The sequence below is a fragment of the Pteronotus mesoamericanus genome, unplaced genomic scaffold (genome assembly GCF_021234165.1).
Source record: "Pteronotus mesoamericanus isolate MK-2021 breed Mesoamerican mustached bat unplaced genomic scaffold, CSHL_Meso_final contig_130, whole genome shotgun sequence".
In the NCBI taxonomy this organism is placed as follows: Eukaryota; Metazoa; Chordata; class Mammalia; order Chiroptera; family Mormoopidae; genus Pteronotus; species Pteronotus mesoamericanus.
This window is the reverse complement of record NW_026555060.1, coordinates 14,317,037-14,334,303: the sequence shown is the minus strand read 5'-3', so window position 1 is coordinate 14,334,303 and position 17,267 is coordinate 14,317,037. Positions and strand designations below refer to the sequence as shown.

Sequence of the window (17,267 nt, the reverse complement as noted above, 5' to 3'; positions counted from 1 at the left end):
GTGCAAAGCTGCCATTCTCTCAAGTATTTCTCAGTCTGTTGAGATAATGCTTTTCAGCAACTGTCTTCAGTTTGGCTCACATAAACTCACAAAAATTCTCTACAGGTTTGCATGTTTCTCGTGTTGACAGCTGCTAGGCTCTGTTTTTTAAAATTTGAGCCCAGTTAGCTCCCAGAACCCCTTCTTCGGTGTGTTTCTTTTTCAAGGTTCACAGATGAAGTACATACACACATAGTATAATTGCAATCATACTGATTTATTTTAGGCTTAGAATCTGTTATTCCTTTTATAGCTAGACAAAAGTACACCTCAGGGTGTAATCTCAGAGAGCATAGATCTCATTCGAGAGATGAGGAAAGTGAAGTCCAAAGACGTTAATTGTTGTCAATGGCTGTTTGTGTCCTTCCCAAATTCATACATTGAAATCCTAACTCCCAGGTGATGTTTTAAGGAAGTGGAGTCTTTGGAATGTAATTGGATCATGAGGGTGGAGGCCTCATTATGGGATTAGTGCCTTTATAAGAAGACACCAGAGACCTTGCTCTTTCTCTCTTCACTATGTAGGGTTACAAAAGAGGTCAGCCACCTGCAAACCAAGAATTTGGATTCTCACCAGAACCAAACATGCCAGCATCTTGATCTTAGACTCCCCAACTCCTAGAACAGTGAGAAATAAATGTTTGTTATTTAAGCCAGCAAGTCTATGGTAATATGTTACAGCAGCCTAAGTTCAGACAAAGGGCATTTATTGGGAATCCTTTTCTGTGATTTTACAAATTTAAGTATCCAGAAAAGGAGCTCAAATAATGTAGAACAGGGAAAGAATTTACAGAAAGCTATGAAAATAGCAATGCCCCATTCAACTCTGAGCCTCCAGCTCTAGGGCTGTGGGAAGAGCTCAGCAGAGATCTGGTCCTCAACCTGGTCTGGTGGCTCCAATCCAAAGCTGGGCTACTTGGCACCCAAGAGATGTAGCTGCTGCCTTTTCCCGGGAGGAATTCTTTAGTGACACACTTGATGGTCATCAGCAGCCCAACACAAGTCAGTGGGGAAGTCATAGTTCCCAGAAGTTCTCAAACATCATGCTTGGGCTGAGATGTTTATATAAGATGAGAAAAAACAAAATACTTCATTTTCTTCCCTTGCAGACTCTTCCCAGGTTCCCACCTGCTTCAGAGTAGTTGTTTTGTTTTGTTTTGTTTGTTTGTTTGTTTACAGTGTTATTGGTTGGGGACCACTTTGAGTGGTATTGGGAATTATAGCCCCACGTGAGCTAGGCCCTGCCCGTAAGCCTTGACTGGAAAGCCAGGAATGCTGGGAGGCGCATAGACTGATATTAAGACTGGGGGTCCCCTGGGAGATCTGGCCTAAAGAAAGCAATATAATTACTGAAGCTTGCTCTGCTTCTCACTGCCCTGATAAGGAAATACCAGGTGTCTGACTTCACAGTAAGGATATAATTCCTGAGCCCCAAAACTGTGCTTAATGAGCATCTAGCACCAACTTGTCTGACAGACTTTGATTTAAGACAAACCTCTGTATTTCTTCAATTTATTGTCTGTAGCTTTTTTGATATAGATTGATAGGCTTGCACGCATGCTGTATACACCTGCGCGCATTTCAATCTCAGTAAAAGCCACTTCAAGAGAAGGGCTCCGAGCATTCTGGAGGGAATCGCCCCCCGCCTCCTGACAGGCAAATCATGCCTGGTACAATTTATTTCTTCATCCACGGTGACCGGGAAGACTGCAGGACAAAACCTCCCTCAGTCATCAACCTGGGGACCGCATCACACCTGTCCTTTTAGTAACTTTCCCACAGCGTTGCTTTAATACAGGGAGTTTTTGAGTGTCCCGTGTCTCAGGTATGGTAGTAATCCTAAACAGGATGATTCTCTTCCAACTATGAGCAAACCATAACAGTACTGTGTTCAAAGCTATGAAACAACTCATATGCTTACTTTCCATTATAACTATAAAAACTCTACATTTAAATTACATCTCTACAAAGATCTGCTTGATTTCTTCAGTGTCTTTGTATTTTTATTCCCCTTTTGGAATTTAGATTATAAATTTTCTAAAATATATATATGTTCTAAAATACATATTAATATATTTTATTATATGGTGGGGCCCCAGGCTTTCAATCCTTACCAGCGTGTATTAACAACACTGCATGTTTTGATATGACATGGGGGCGGGCGTGCTTTTTTTGCCTGCCTGCTACGTGTGGCTACTCCCCCAGCTGGCAACTACACCAAAGAACACCCATGATTATAGAGACCATTCATGCTCTTTAGCTTTGTAAGGAGACACTTTGGGCATGAGACGATAAAATCTGAAACAACAGAGGGAGATTTTATGGGAGGAAAAATTTTTGTCTTCCACCCAACCTCCTCAAACTATGTTGGGGACAGGAAATGAGGGAAACTCTTTCATAAATTGAGAGAACTCATAAGAGAACTAGTCTCTTCAGTTCCTTCTCTGGGAGTTGTCATCTCACAGAGATGCTGGCAAAGGGGTTGCGGGGCAGTGTTATGACTGCCTCCTGATAAGCTCTGTTTCCTCGAGGACCGCAGAGCTGAGGTCAGGGCAGAGTGAGAGACAGGAGCCCGGGGCAGGGGTAAGCGCTGATGCACACATCCCCCCCAACCCTGATGCCTCCCTCTCTCCACCTTCCAGGAAAAGGTGGGGAAGGGGCAGAACTTTCACCAGACTGCACTTGGATTGGAATATAGAAGAAGGAACAAAATAAAAAGTAGAGATGGATTGAAAGAAAAATTGTCGGGTTGGAGAAAAGAAACATCTCAGAAGTAGACAGATTATATTCTGCCAAGAACAGAATGGGGCAGTGGGAATCAAAAATCAAATTGAGTCATAAAGGAGTATTTCCAGACACCTGAGTCTTGTCAATTATCATGGCCTTGAAAATGTATGTCCATCATGCAGATAATCCATTGTAAATGTAAATTAGTTATTTAGTGCCATGTCACTCAAAATACCTGCTCCTCGCCCCACTGTCCTCCTCACACCGTTGTACATACCTCGTACATAGCTGATTGACTCATGAATGTGTTTTTACCATAAAGTCTAGAGGAGTTGGTGCTATTCAGACACAGATTTCATTATTTTCTGTTCATATCACTTGTGATTCTTTCCAGTAGATTATGTCAGTCCTAAGTCTAAAAGTAGTAAAGACTTATCAAAATACATTAGTCTTCTAAGTATCAGCTGTGAAAGCATTTAACTTATTTTATATGTTTATTAGTGGACATGCATTTACATTACTTAACCATTAGCAATTCTTAAATCTCCATATAAATTGTCCTCTGAAGTAGATACTGTAAAAGCACCCAGGGAAGAGGCTGGATGTGTGTCACTGGGGCTGGAGTGATGCTTAGGGGGTCTAATGTGTCCATTGAGACAAACTGTCACCGGCAGTAGAGATTGAAAAAGGTCCTGGGTGTGCCTGTGTCTTGCAAGAGGATTTATATTTACCAGTTCCAAAGAGAAGGAATTGGGAAAGGAATAGAAGGAAATGGGAGTAAATCCAATTTGATACATTAAAGAATGCCTTAAAAAAAATTCCAGCTTCATAGATTACTGCTTCAGTATCATTACTTCTTTGGCAACAGTGCAGTGGTACATTCAAATGAGGCTAAATTGTCCCTAAATGATGTCTGAGGGAACAAAATAATGAGAAAAGAAAGGCACAAAACTCTTGCTCTTTAAGGCTTCAGATATCTTACCCAAATAGTGCCACTTCAACCATTTGCCTAAATCTTTAAAATTTATTAAGTATATATCATTTAAGAAAATGTTTCAAACCTCTTTTAATTGCAAACCTTTGCTCTGGTCCTCCATAGTCTATGGAATATCTATTTTACCATTAAAGTGATTTTAATTTTATCCCCACCCTAAATGCATGCCAAACCCACCTTTCTGTTAAAGCGCAGTGTCACCTGTTCTTAGGTCCCTTACTAGATCACCAAATCTGTTACTTACATTCCAAGAAGCACCCACCATTTCAAGGATGTCTTTCAGACGCTCTGACGCCAACCCTACCCTTTCAGTATTCATTTATTTACATCACAAGTAAATTATAGTTATTGTAACTACCCCGTTTCCTCGTCTTTCTGTTAAAAAGTGTGACGCCAAGGGTAGTCAGGAATTCCAAGCTGTCCCCCTAGAATTGTCACAAAGTTCTCATCTCCCCATCCTGCCCTTTCTTTCCACAGAGGGAAAAATATCGTGGGCGCTGACTCGCTGCGGAAACAGTGCCGCCCTGCAGAGCCTCACACTGTGCCCCTAAACGTGCTGCTGTAATCGATTGTTCACGTTGAATAACAATGCGAGCCGCGGGCGCTTTGCTGCCTGCTAGCAAATAGATTAGGCTGCTGGCTTTGGCGAGTGGGAAGACAGCGCCCGGGAGCCCCCAGGAGGCTGCTATCAGCCGCCAACAGATGGAGTCTATCAGCGCGCTGTCAGTCATCCACACCTGTGGATTGCGCGTCCCAGCCAAAAAATTAATTGCTTAGAAATATAAAATCGGTAGTCTCAGATCGCAGAGGATTAAGAGAAAAAAAGGTTAAGCCACGGAAAGAGGAAGCCGTGCTCTGCTAGGGAACCTGATCAACGCCGGTTTATCTAAGCGTGTGACGTGCGCAGCGTTTGATTCGCTTTTCAAAAACAAGAAACACAGCAGGATTAGAACTAGAACTGTTCGGGAAGAAAGGGGACCATTTCAATGGAGGTTTAGTGCCCATTGCTTCAAAACTGGGTTGTCCACGCGCCTTCTGTAAAAACAAGGAAACATTTTTTTCTCTCCTCTTTTAATAGTTTACTACTGTAATTTCACATTTTATTTGTTGTTTCATTCATTCTCCTTATTTTTTTACTTGTCATATATATCAGTTTTTCATAGTTTTCTGCTTTTAAGATTTCAGTACTAGTAGGGGTAGTTTTGGGGGTTTTGTTTTGCTTTTCATAATGGCTTCATGGGACTGTTTTCGTATCATATTTTCTTGTTTCTCTTAGAGAGTCTTAAAAATAGAAAAAATAATTTTGATTCCACTGCAAAAATGGTTTCTCGCTAACTGTGTGAGCTTTAGTCCTTCATCTTTTTTCATCTGTTATCTGAAAAATGAAACAGGATTGCTAAGGTCCCTTGCAGCCCTTGAATTTTAGGGCTCTGCAAATCTCTTTGCTACAGTCTTTAGAAATGGCTTAGACAAAATAACTGGACTATGAAAATAAGGCATATGGGAAAAAAGGAATCCCTAAGAAGATTATATGTTATATTGCCCAACATAGCCCTCTTCCTTTGGACATTTCTCCAGTGAAACAATGGATCATTATTAATTAGGGCCACAGTGAGAAAGCATCAATAATCTCAGTAATTATGATGCAGTAGTTTGGAGCTACATTAACTTAATTGGAAAATTAAGTAGTTTTTACTTGTCAATATTTTGTTTTATTTCAGTTTTTAAACAAATGTATCTTTGATCCTGGCACAGGAAAGCAACAATATTCTACATGAGTTGAAATAACCAGTTTTTCTCTGCAAATAGGCAATAGAGGCAATTTCATTAAAAATGAACTAATTCAACAAACTTTTATTAATTATGTGTCAATTTCCATCATATGCTGCAAGCAAAATCTAGTACCTTTACTCAAGGAATTTAAAATCTAGAAATTTGAATAAAAACAATTGTACAAATTAAAATAATACTAGACATCACTTACTGAGCACTTGCTATGTGCACTTAGACACTTGATATACATCTAATATCTTTAATCTTTATTTTTTTCTTTCTTTCTTTCTTTATTTTCAAATACATTTGTCTCTGCCTCCCCCCCACCACTTTCCCTTGCCCCCTCCCTCCTTCCCTCCCTCAGCTCTTCCCCTTTGGTTTTGTCCATGAGTCCTTGCTATATGTTCCTTGACTTTCCCCTTCCCTTCCCTTCCCCTGCCCACCCCTCCCTCCTTCCCTCTTGTCTCTGTTGATTTCTTTTCCTTTCAGTGTTGCTGGTCATAATATCTTTAATCTTTAAAACAACGCTGCAAAGTATCGACATTATCCTGTTTTTGCAGTTTTTTTAAGACTTTATTTTTAGAGCAGTTTTAGGTTCACAGAAAAATTAAAAGAAAGTACAGAGATTTACCCCCTGCCTCTACACATGCATATCCTCCCTATGATCAATATTCCACAACAGAGAGGTACTTTGGTTACAATGGAATAACCTGCATTGACACATCATAATCACCTGAAGTCCACAGTTTTACATTAGGGTTCACTCTTGGAGTAGTACATTCTATATGTTTGGACAAATATATCATGACATGTATCTGTCATAGCATCATGAAGGCTAGTTTCACTATCCTAAAAATCTTCTATTCATCTTTCTATAACCACTGATCTTTTTACTGTCACCATAGTTTTGCCTTTTTCAGAATGTCATATAATTGGAATCACACAGTATTGAGTCTTTTCAGACTGGCTTCTTTCACTTAGCAATATGTATGGAAGATTCCTTCATGTCTGTTCATGGTTTGATTGCTTATTCTTTTTTTAACACTGAATACTATTCCATTGTCTGTATTCTATTGTCCACAATCCATTCAGCTACGGAAGGACATTGAGATTGTTTCAAAGTTTTGACAATCATGGATGCAGCTTCTATAAACACTCCATGTACAGGTATTTCTGTAGACATAAGTTTTCAATTGCTGTGCCAAGGAGAGCAATTGCTAGGTCATATGGAAAGAATATGTTTAGTTTTGGCCAAACTGTCTTCCAAGGTATCTGTACCAGTTTGCCTTTCCCCCACCACCGAGAGTTCCTGCTGCTTCACATCCTCACCAGCATTTGGTGTTGTCATTGTTCTGGATTTTGGCCATTCTAAAGGATGCATAGTGGTATCTCATTGTTGTTTTAATTTGAGTTTCCATGATGACATAGGATGTGGAGTATCATTTCATATGATTATTTTCTATCTGTGTATCTTCTTTAGTGAGGTGTCTGTTAAAGTCTCTGGTCCATTTTTTAGTCAGGTCAATTTCCTTATTATTGAGTTTTAAAAGTTCTTTGTATATTTTGCATAGCAGTTCTTTATCAGATGTCTCTTTGGCAGATATTTTCTCCAAGTCTGTGGCTTGTCTTTTCATTATCTTAACATTGTCTTTCACAGAGCAAAAGTTTTCGGTTTTAATGAAGTCCAGCTTATCAATTATATCTTTCATGAGTCATGCTTCTGTTTTTATATTTAAAAATTCATTGCCATTCCCAAGGGCATATGAGTTTTCTTCTATGTTATCTTATATGAATTTTGGAGTTTAGTGTTCTGCATTTAGGTGTGTGATCCATTTTAAGTTAATTTTTATGAAGGGTATAAAGTGTGTGTCTCTTCATTTTTTTCTCATGTGGATGCTCAACTGTTCTTGCATGATTTGTTGAAGAGACTATCTTTGCTCCATTATATTGCCTTTTTTCCTTTGTCAAAGATCAATTGACTCTATTTTTATTTTTAAATCATGTTTATTCTATTTCAGCTGTCTCAATTTTTTCCACTTTGCCTTCCTCCACCTATCCCACCCAGCTCGCCCGCTCCCACAGTCAATTCCCACTCTGTTGTCCATGTGATTCATACACGTTCTTTCTCTAGTCCCTTCCCCTTCTACCCACAATTGTCTTTCTTCCCTATCCTCTCTGGTCACTTTCAGTCTGCTCCGTGTTTCCATGCCTGTGGTTTATTTTGTTCGTTAGTTTATTTTGTTGAATAGATTCCACTTATAGGTGAGATCATATGGTATTTGTCTTTCACTGACTGGCTTATTACACTTAACATATTCTCCAGTTCCATCCATGTTGTCGCAAAAGGTAGGAGTTCCTTTTTTCTTTCTTTCTTTTTTTTTTAAATCCAGATTGATTTTATTTATTTTTTTAATGTCAAACTCCATTATAAAATAGTGAAAGAATCAAGTCCATTGTAAAGTCTCAGTAATTAAAACCACATGATACCAGCACGGAAATAATCAAGTAGATCAATGAAATAAACAAACAACAAACATATATATCTATCTAGAAACAAACATAGATATCTGTCTAACAATGTAATGTATGATTCAGTTGATATTTCATATCAATGGGGAATAAGGTTTATTCAACAAATGAGGTTCATGGACCACTGTTACTTGAAATAAAACAAACACAGAGCCCTATTTCACACATTATACTCAAAATATTCAGGTGAGTTAAAAATCAATATGTAAAATCTAAGAAGTTTTAGGAGAAAGTACAAAATAATATTTTTCTTACCCTGAAGGAAAATATTCAAAGCCAGAAGCTATAAAGTAAAATATTGACAATATGACTATATTAAACATTTAAGGCTATACAAAAAGTTAAAGGACAAGTAATAGAATATGAAAGTATTTGCAACACATCTAAAAAAGGGTTAATAGGTTTCATTTTTAGAGAAAAAAATGGATAAAGAATACCAAAAAGTCATTTAAAACTTTTTAAAAATATAGAAATGGGCAAGAAATATACAAAAACAGGTTTGGTTTCAACAAATAATAAAGTAACTTAAAATAACACATCATGTCACAATCAGATTAATAAGTATTAAAAATGTTGATAATATCAAGTATTGGTGGCTGTGAAAGGAACTGGATATTGATAGACTTTTTCTTCCACTTCTTAAAACAGTCCCTTTAGCAAATCTTGCAATGCTGGTTTGGTGGAGGTGTATTCTTTTAGCCTTCTTTTCTCTGGGAAACTCCTTATTTCGCCTTCCATTTTAATTGAGCTCCTTGTTGGGTAGAGTAGTCTTTGATGTAGGCCTTTGCTTTTCATGACTTGAAATATTTCTTGCAATTCCCTTCTGGCTTGCAGTGTTTCTGTTGAGAAGTCAGATGCTAGCCATATTGGGGCTCCCTTATATGTTACTACCTCTTTCTCCCTTGCTTGCTTTATGATTCTCTGTTTGTCTTTGATATTTGCCATTTTAATGATGATATGCCTTGGAGTGGGCCTCATTGGATTCCTCCTGAATGGAACCCTCTGTGCTTCCTGGACTTGTGGGACTTTTTCTCTCTTCCAGTTGGGGAAGTTTTCCATCATTATTTTTTCAAACAGGTTCTCTATCCCTTCCTCATCCTTTTCTCCTTCTGGTATCCCTATTATATGGATATTATTACATTTCAGGTTGTCCTGCATTTCCCAAACACCTCTTCATTCTTTTTGAGTCTGTTTTCATTTTCTTACTCTTTCTGGGAGCTTTTTTCTACCTTGTCCTCCAGCTCGCTGATTCAATCTTCTGCTTCATCTAGCCTACTTTTGATTCCTTCTACTGTGTTCTTCAATTCAGAAATTGTATTCTTCATTTCCTCTTGTCTCTTCTTGATAGTTTCTATGTCCTTTTTCTTGCTCATATAGTTTTCAGTAAGTGCCTCATAGTTTCCCTGTAGTTTTTGGTAATTCTCTCTGAGCTCACTGAGCTCATTGAGCTTCCTTAGAACCACTGTTTTGAACTCAATATCTGATAGTTTACTTGCCTCTATTTCATTTAGTTCTCTTTCCAGGAATTCCTTCTTTCCCTTCAACTAGGGGGTGTTTCTTTGTCTTCCCATTATTTGTGAGACTTCTATTTTGCCTCTGCTTCTTAAATTGATCTGTCTTGTTTTCCGGTCTTTGTGGTATGAACTTCTATGTTAGGAAATTGCTGTTTTTTTCTTTCTCGATCTGCATCTGATGATGTTAGCTGTTGACCCCGTCTGACCTTAGGCAGTCTTTTTGAGACTTCCAGGAATCTACTGTCTGTGGCTGACTCCTTCAGTTGTAAATCTAGTCACTCTCCACTCAGCAGTCAGACTTAGACAGCTCAGGGCAGGGCAGAGTCCCTTCTGGAGGCAGGGTTATTGGGTCATCTCATGCTGCTGCTGCTGCTGCTGCTGCTGCTTCTTAGGGGAGTGGTCTGCCTGAGCCAGATGGCTCCTGCCATATGAGGGATGAGTCAGCACCAGGATCCCGCCTGCCACTCTCTCAGTTCTCTCCCCAAAGCCTCCGTCCTCAGTCTCTCCTCAGGTGTCTCTAGCACACTCTGCCCCCACATTTGCCAGAGACCAGGGTTAGTGGCTGCAAATAAAAATTTATGCATTGGCCCTTTAAAAGGCTCTTTGGGTCTCCAGCTGCCTGTCTCTGGCAGAGAGCAACCCTGCTGCTTTTCACAGCTGGTGGTTATGCGTACACTCCTTGGGCTCTGGTGCTGTAGGCTGGAGATCCCCACTTATGATTTAGACCCCGCTCTTTTCAGGGGGATCCACTTGGCCGATTCAATATCCTTCTGGTGCTGCTGTCCGTTGGCACCCCACCCACCTTTTCTAGTCTCTACCACACTCCTTACTAGTTAGGTTGTGCTAAAGCTGACTCTTCTGTCTGTCCAAGGTTATAAGGCTCCTCTCCTGCTATTGTTCAGTTGTTTTTTTCCAGGTGATTTCTCCACAATTTAGTTGTAATTCCAGATTGGTTCTGGGAGGTGATCAATGTGACTTCCATTCACTCCTCTGCCATCTTGATTTTTCCAGTGGACTCTATTTATGTGGGTCTATTTCTGGGCACTCTATTTTGTTCATTAATCTACCACACCATCTTAATTACAGTAATTTTATAGTAAGCCTTGAAGTTGGGTAGTATCAGTCCTCCAACTTTGTTTTTTACAATGTTGAACCAGCCTCATATATCTGGTATAAACCCCACTAAGTCATAATGTATAATTCTTTTTATATATTGTTGGATTTGATTTGCTACTATTTTGTTGAGTATTTTTGCATTTATGTTTGTGAGAGATATTGATCGGTAGTTTTTTTTCTTGTACTCTCTTTGTCTGCTTTTGGTATTAGGGTAATACTGGCCTAACCAATGAGTCAGGAAACATTGCCTCTGTTTCTATCCTCTGAAAGAGAATGCAGATATTTGGCATAATTTCATCCTTAAGTGTTATTAGAATTCATCAGTAAACCCATCTAGACCTGATGTTTTTTGTTTTGGAAGATTTAGTTATTGACTCAATTTCTTTAACTGATATAGCCCTATTATGGTTGTCTATTTCCTCCTGTACGAGTTTTGGAAAATTGTGTCTTTCAGGGAATTTGTCCATTTCATCTCAGTTATCAAATTTGTTAGCATAATATTCCTTTCCTTTTATGTTCATAGAATCTATAATGATGTCCCCTCTTTCATTTTAGATATTAATAATCAGTATCCTGCTTTTACAAATGAAAACACTGAGTTCAGCAAGGTTAGGAAACCTGCTCAAAGCCAAACCATCTGGCAAGTGTGGGAGCTGCTTTGTATATGGCATTTTGCCTATAACACAGGTAGTGTATTATCCTTTCCACGAGAGACATAGAAAATGGATTTAGAGTTGGGATAAAGATCAGTGCTGAGAACATGTTACGGAAGAATGTAGCTGATTTCAAGAAAGAATGTAAGCCTATTTTTACTTCTGAGCACTTCTTAAACTAAGCTGGATCCCTTGTCATCATTCCCACAGCACCTTATACTTCCTCTTTCCTCCCACTCATCACATTTTTAATTATTCTATAATTAAAACATAATATTATGTGTTATTATGCTATATTATGTAATAGTTATGTTAAAATTCCATCCCCACTAGAGTGTGAGTCTATGAAAACAGGAACCACTAATGTGCTGGTAAATGTTTGACCCCCAGCTCTCCATGTTTGCCCATCTCTGTGGTTAAATACTCTCAAGCTGCTGACATGCTGGTTATTGGCCTGTAAAATTCTGGAAAATTTAGCAGACCAGCTGCAGCACAACATTGGCAGGGTCTGTGTTGCTCATCACTATATCCCAGCACTGGCACTTGGTAGACACTTGACATTTCTGTTGAATAAATGGAGATTTCTTCCCAATTGAAATCTACATGTTCATATTTCTCTTGTGGTCTTGTCTTTGGTCAGAAGATTATAATTTATATCTGCCCAGTCCTAACTGCCTGTACCTGGGGAGAGCTGAGAAGGAACTCAGGGGGTTACAACTCCTCATTACAACCACATTTACACAGCTATTGCCAAAACACAGCAGTGTGAGGAAATTCTCAGGAAATGTGAACAGAAGGGGAGGAGAAAAACATAGCTATAGTTATGTTCTTCAGGAAAAAACTAATGTGCTATGTTTATTAAGGCTTAGTCATCACTACTACAAATGATAATGTTTAGATTTACACTCTTAAATATCATAGGCTCAGCCAACACAGTTCCAAAGAACTGGGCTAGTATCTTTGTGGAGACTTTACCACATTCTCTTCATTTTCAAAATGTAAAAAATTAGAAATGTTGACATAAGACACCCAAAACACCACTCTGAGCATCATATACTAGTAGATTAATAATGGTGGTTATATTGTCCTTGTTACCATAAGAGGCATGTGTATCCATCTCCTCCATTGGGTTATGAGACCCTGGAAGAAAAGTGAAGATTCTTCTGTGTGTTCTCCTAAGTCTTTCCCATGTGGTTCCTGCAATAAGCCCTCAAGTTAAATAGACCTGCCCGCAGTGAATTGACTGTACTGACAATCTCATCAAAGCAGATGGTCTCATGTTTTCCAGGAAAAAGCTAACAAAACCAAAATTTAGAAATCTGTTAAAAGTGTATTTAACTGTGACTTACAGGTAAAAAGGAGGATCACATCTGGAGCTATATTCGGGGCTTTAAAAAAAAATCTCAGCTACTCCTTTTCTCTCTTACTTCGTAAGTCATATTTCTCCTCGTTGTTAAGAGCATGGACTACAGAGCCAAGCTCTCTTGGCTTAAAATCCTGGTTCTGCTCTGGTCAACAGCTTAACCTCTGCAGGCCTCAGTTTCCTTATCTGTACAGTGTGGGAAATAATTGTACCTACCTCATCTGGCTATTATGAAGATTGAATGTAGCAACGTGTATCTCGTGCTAGCACAGTGAATGTGCTCAAGAAATATTAGCTATTCTTAGACATAGTGTATCATTATGTCTTCCCTCCCACTATAAAAATATTCCTAGGTTGTTTGAGATGTGGTTGATTTACTGCCTGGATGTGTCTTAGCTTTGCATATATTTATTATCTCTCAAACCAGCCTATAAAAATACCATTTAATCAACATTTGCTATCTGAAAAGTGGTCATCTTTTAGCTAAAAAAAGTCACTATCTTTCTATAAAATATTACTTAAAATATATTAGGATTTTGGTGACATAGGTCGTGCTGGAAAATGATGATCTTTAAATCCTTTAGAATAAACCCTAAAAGGTGTTTTATAATGCTCAAAGTGAAAACGACCATTAGAGTACATAATACTTTGTAGAGAAAGATGGCATCTTTAGAGAACATGTTATTTACTCTAACTTCCATCCAGACTCATTTGCTATGGTCAGTGGAGACATTCAATGACTAGATACATAAATGAAATAGATCAAATGAGATATTGCTCACTAAAAAAATCAGTATATTATAGTGTAAGCAGAGTGGCCTGGAATCAGAATTCTCATGCTGATTGCTGTTTAATCATTGTGTGATCTAGTGCAAGGCTCTTCACTTCTGCAGGATCTGTTTCTTCCTCTATGAAATATGGTCATTGAGTGAGGCAGTCTGTGAAGACTTTCTACTTACGTGATTCTATAGTTTATAGCTATTTGGCATCATCAGCCTTAGAGATAGCTGGTTTTAATGAAATTGGGAAGGAAGAACAGCCTGATCTGTGATTAGTTGATAATGTACTCTGGGTTTATTTTTATCACTCTTTTCACTAACCGACTTGACTTACCGATGTAAGCAAGAGCACTCTGCAGACAATTTCATGAATTGAAGATCAGATGAATTAGAATAAACAAGTATAAGATGAAGGAACTTTTTTTCTGTTATTTAAATCAAATTGATTATTTCAAAGCCCATCTCCTGGATTTGCATCCTAGCAGATCATATAAAAGAGAAAATTCTGTTTAGCTTCTTGGTGCCACAAGCTTCATTTTTTTCAGATGTGATGCTGCATTAGCATGCTGAGGTAAACATTTATTCATTTATTTATTCATTATTTATTTACACCTCTAAATGGCATTGACATTTGATAAAGTTTCAAGGACCAAAAAACAAACTTAACCAAATTAATGCAAATTGCAGAGCACCAGCCCTTTTTGCTTGCACAGTGCCCCTCACTTGTGTAGGTAACTGCGCCTGACATTTCTCTGGACTCTAAGTGCGGCCTAAGGGATGAAATCACCGACTTGGACACTGATGGAATAGCTCTTTACTTCAGCTCTTTTAAAAATAATATTGACTGTTTTTCAGATAAGAAAAATATTTTAAATCACATTAATCTTTTTCTGATTATAAAAGTAATATCTGATCTTTGTAGAAACTTTGAAAACTATTTATAAGTAATCAAAAGTACCAAAATTGCTTGTAATCTCATCAGTCAGAGATAACCACCATTAACGCTGCGGTGTATTTCCTCCCAGTTTGCTAGCTTTTTTCCCAGACATGCACGTGCACACACAAGTATATTTTTGAAAACAAAATAGGGATTGTACCAGACATGCTGTTTATTCTTTTCATCTAAAACTATACAGATCATATTTCCTTGAGTATTACAAAGGCATATTTTTAAATGGTGGCACAGTGTTCCATTATATGAATGTACTATAATTTTTTTTTAAATTAACCTTCCATTGTTAAATACTTAGGTTATTTCTATTTTTTGCTCATAAATAAAACTATGAAATACAACATTGTACATACACTATAGTACACACCTATAATTATTTCCTCAGAACAATATAGTATCAATGGAATTACCAGGTCAAAGTATATTTTTCCTTCTCTCCAGCAGTCACTGTGAAGATCTATTTTATTGAATGCTCACCAAAACTTCAAATTATCATTGAAAAAAATATCTATCAACTTGATAAGGGAAAATTATACTTTGTATTTCTGTGATAACAAACAGTAATTTTTATCATGTGCATTTGGTTTTGTTTATTTTTCTTTTGTAAGTGCATTAGCTATGTGAGTCCTTTTTATACTCCCAGTAAATTTGCTAAAACAATCTCTGGTGGCCGGCCTCCTTCTTAGCCACTAGGAGAGTGGTAACTTCTTGCTCCATGAAAAATTCCAATTCTGAGAAATTCCCATGGCAAACTCTTGTGTCACCAGCCTTGTAAAAGCAGGACACTAAGATGATATACGTGACACATAGGAAGCTGATGGATATTGCTTTAAACTGAATGCTTGTGTCCTCACAAAATACAAATGTTGAAATCTAATATCCAATGTGATGGTATTTGGAGGTGGGGTCTGTGGGAGGTGATTCGGTCATGAGGGTTCCCTCATAGTTGGGATTAGTGCCCTTATAAAAGGGATACTCCCTCAACTCCCTTGCCCCTTTCACCATGTACGATTATAGCAAAAAGACCGCCATCTATGAACTAAGAAGTGGGACAACACTTTGACTTACTAATTTTCATTTTATTTATGCCACAAAATTCCATACTTCCATGATCATAATGAACTAAATTTTTAAATGTATTAACTACTCAACAAAGAAGGGAAGCAGACTAGGATAATTCCCTTGATTTATTTTTCATTTCAAATTGTCAAGTAATTGTCAGTATCATTTTTGCCCTTGCTTTATTTCTTTTTTTTTAAACATTTTTACTATTGTTTTATTTGTCAGAATTCCCAGAATCAGGGTCACTACTGGGCAAGTAGAAAAAGAGAAAATTTTACTGTTTTGTAAAGGCAGCTCTGACAAGCAAGTATCCATCCACTCAGAAAGGGCTCCCTGCAGAGTGCAGCCTGGGCCGGGAGGCTTGCAGCACCGGGAAGGAGCTTGTTACCCCAGCTTTGAGATCTGTTTCCTGGCGTGGCTGGGACGGAAGCAGAGGCCTTTTCTGCTCCACTAGCAGGCGCAGTCCTGGAACCGACAGCAGTGGCGGGCGTATCTTCCACACCGTGTCGCCAGGCGAGGTCTGGGCAGTCAGGAGGAAGTTCTGGCTGAAGTCCTGTTGCTTGTTGCCATCATACTCCACTGTTCCACAGACAGCACTGAGGACTGGGGTCTGGCTTGGGGTGACTTCATTATGTACAGGTGGGCAGTCGGCCACATTGATTTGGAACTCACCGGGAGGTCACATTTCAAAAACTCACGAAGGGACTCGTCCTGAAACACCGTTTTCATTCCACACCATGGTGGTGTTGTAGATGCTGACAAACTCCTCAGCAGCTCTTGAGGACCCATCCACGTAGGTCTGAAAGGTCACCGAGGTCATCTCCGGCCCTGCTGAGGGAGGTCTCCTGCCAGGTGCGTCCTGCACATGTGGGAGCCGGGGCAGCACAGGTGAAGCCACGGGTCAGCGTGGGCGCAGATGTGTGACAGCGGCAGAGGTGGGACCTCAGCCCATTAGCTTGGGTCGTGGTGGCCCCTTTGCTTTATTTTTAAAATTTAAACAATGTCCAAATAGTTTCTTTCATTTTTACCCTTACTTATTTATCACGTTTTCTATTGCCACTTTTTTCCTTGGTTTAAATGTTAACCCCCATTTATATGAAATATGTGTTTCCATTTCCCCTAAATCATCTTCTATTTTCTGTTTTTTAAATTTTTATTATGCTTATCCAGACATTTTACTTCTTTCACTTTTATGCTTTATTTTATAATTATTTATTTTGACTATACTACAATACAATCAGAACTGGAAAAGACTTCATTCTCCTCTAGTCCACAAACCCCTTACAGGAGGAGAAAATCCTACAGGTTTTAGTCTCAGTTAATCTTCCCTAACTATCCTTTAAAGAGTAATTCATACTCTGTATAGTTGGATAATTAATTTTGTTGGAAAATATCTTATCTCTCTGTAGTCTGTATACTTTTGGGATGCTATGTATCATCATTTCCAAGTTCTATGATCCATCTTAATTATTAAGTACGATTCGAAGTCTCTGCCTTTCCTATTCCAGGCATCTCTGTTCTCTGTTCAGGCCACACACGCGCTTTGCTCTCAGTGTGCTTCCTTGTTTCTGATATGCTGAGACCGGCTGCTTTCACAGGAGAGGGAGGAACGAAGAGATCTGGTGACTGGCCTGATGAAAGAGGAGCCCTGGACTTCACAGCTTACTATGCTTTTGCAGTTTCATTTTAGATAACTGCTTCCAAAAATGCTTTGGTCCTTGGCCATTGTTGGTTTTTAATTTTCAGTTTGAGCTTATGCGTAAGCA

The 17,267-nt window shown here is 38.6% G+C and overlaps 1 pseudogene; it reads right to left on the bottom strand.

Moving 5' to 3' along the window:
* Positions 1-15,951: 15,951 nt before the first annotated feature.
* LOC129084241 (NTF2-related export protein 1-like) lies at positions 15,952-16,321 on the bottom strand (annotated as a pseudogene).
* Between the last annotated feature and the right edge of the window lie 946 nt (positions 16,322-17,267).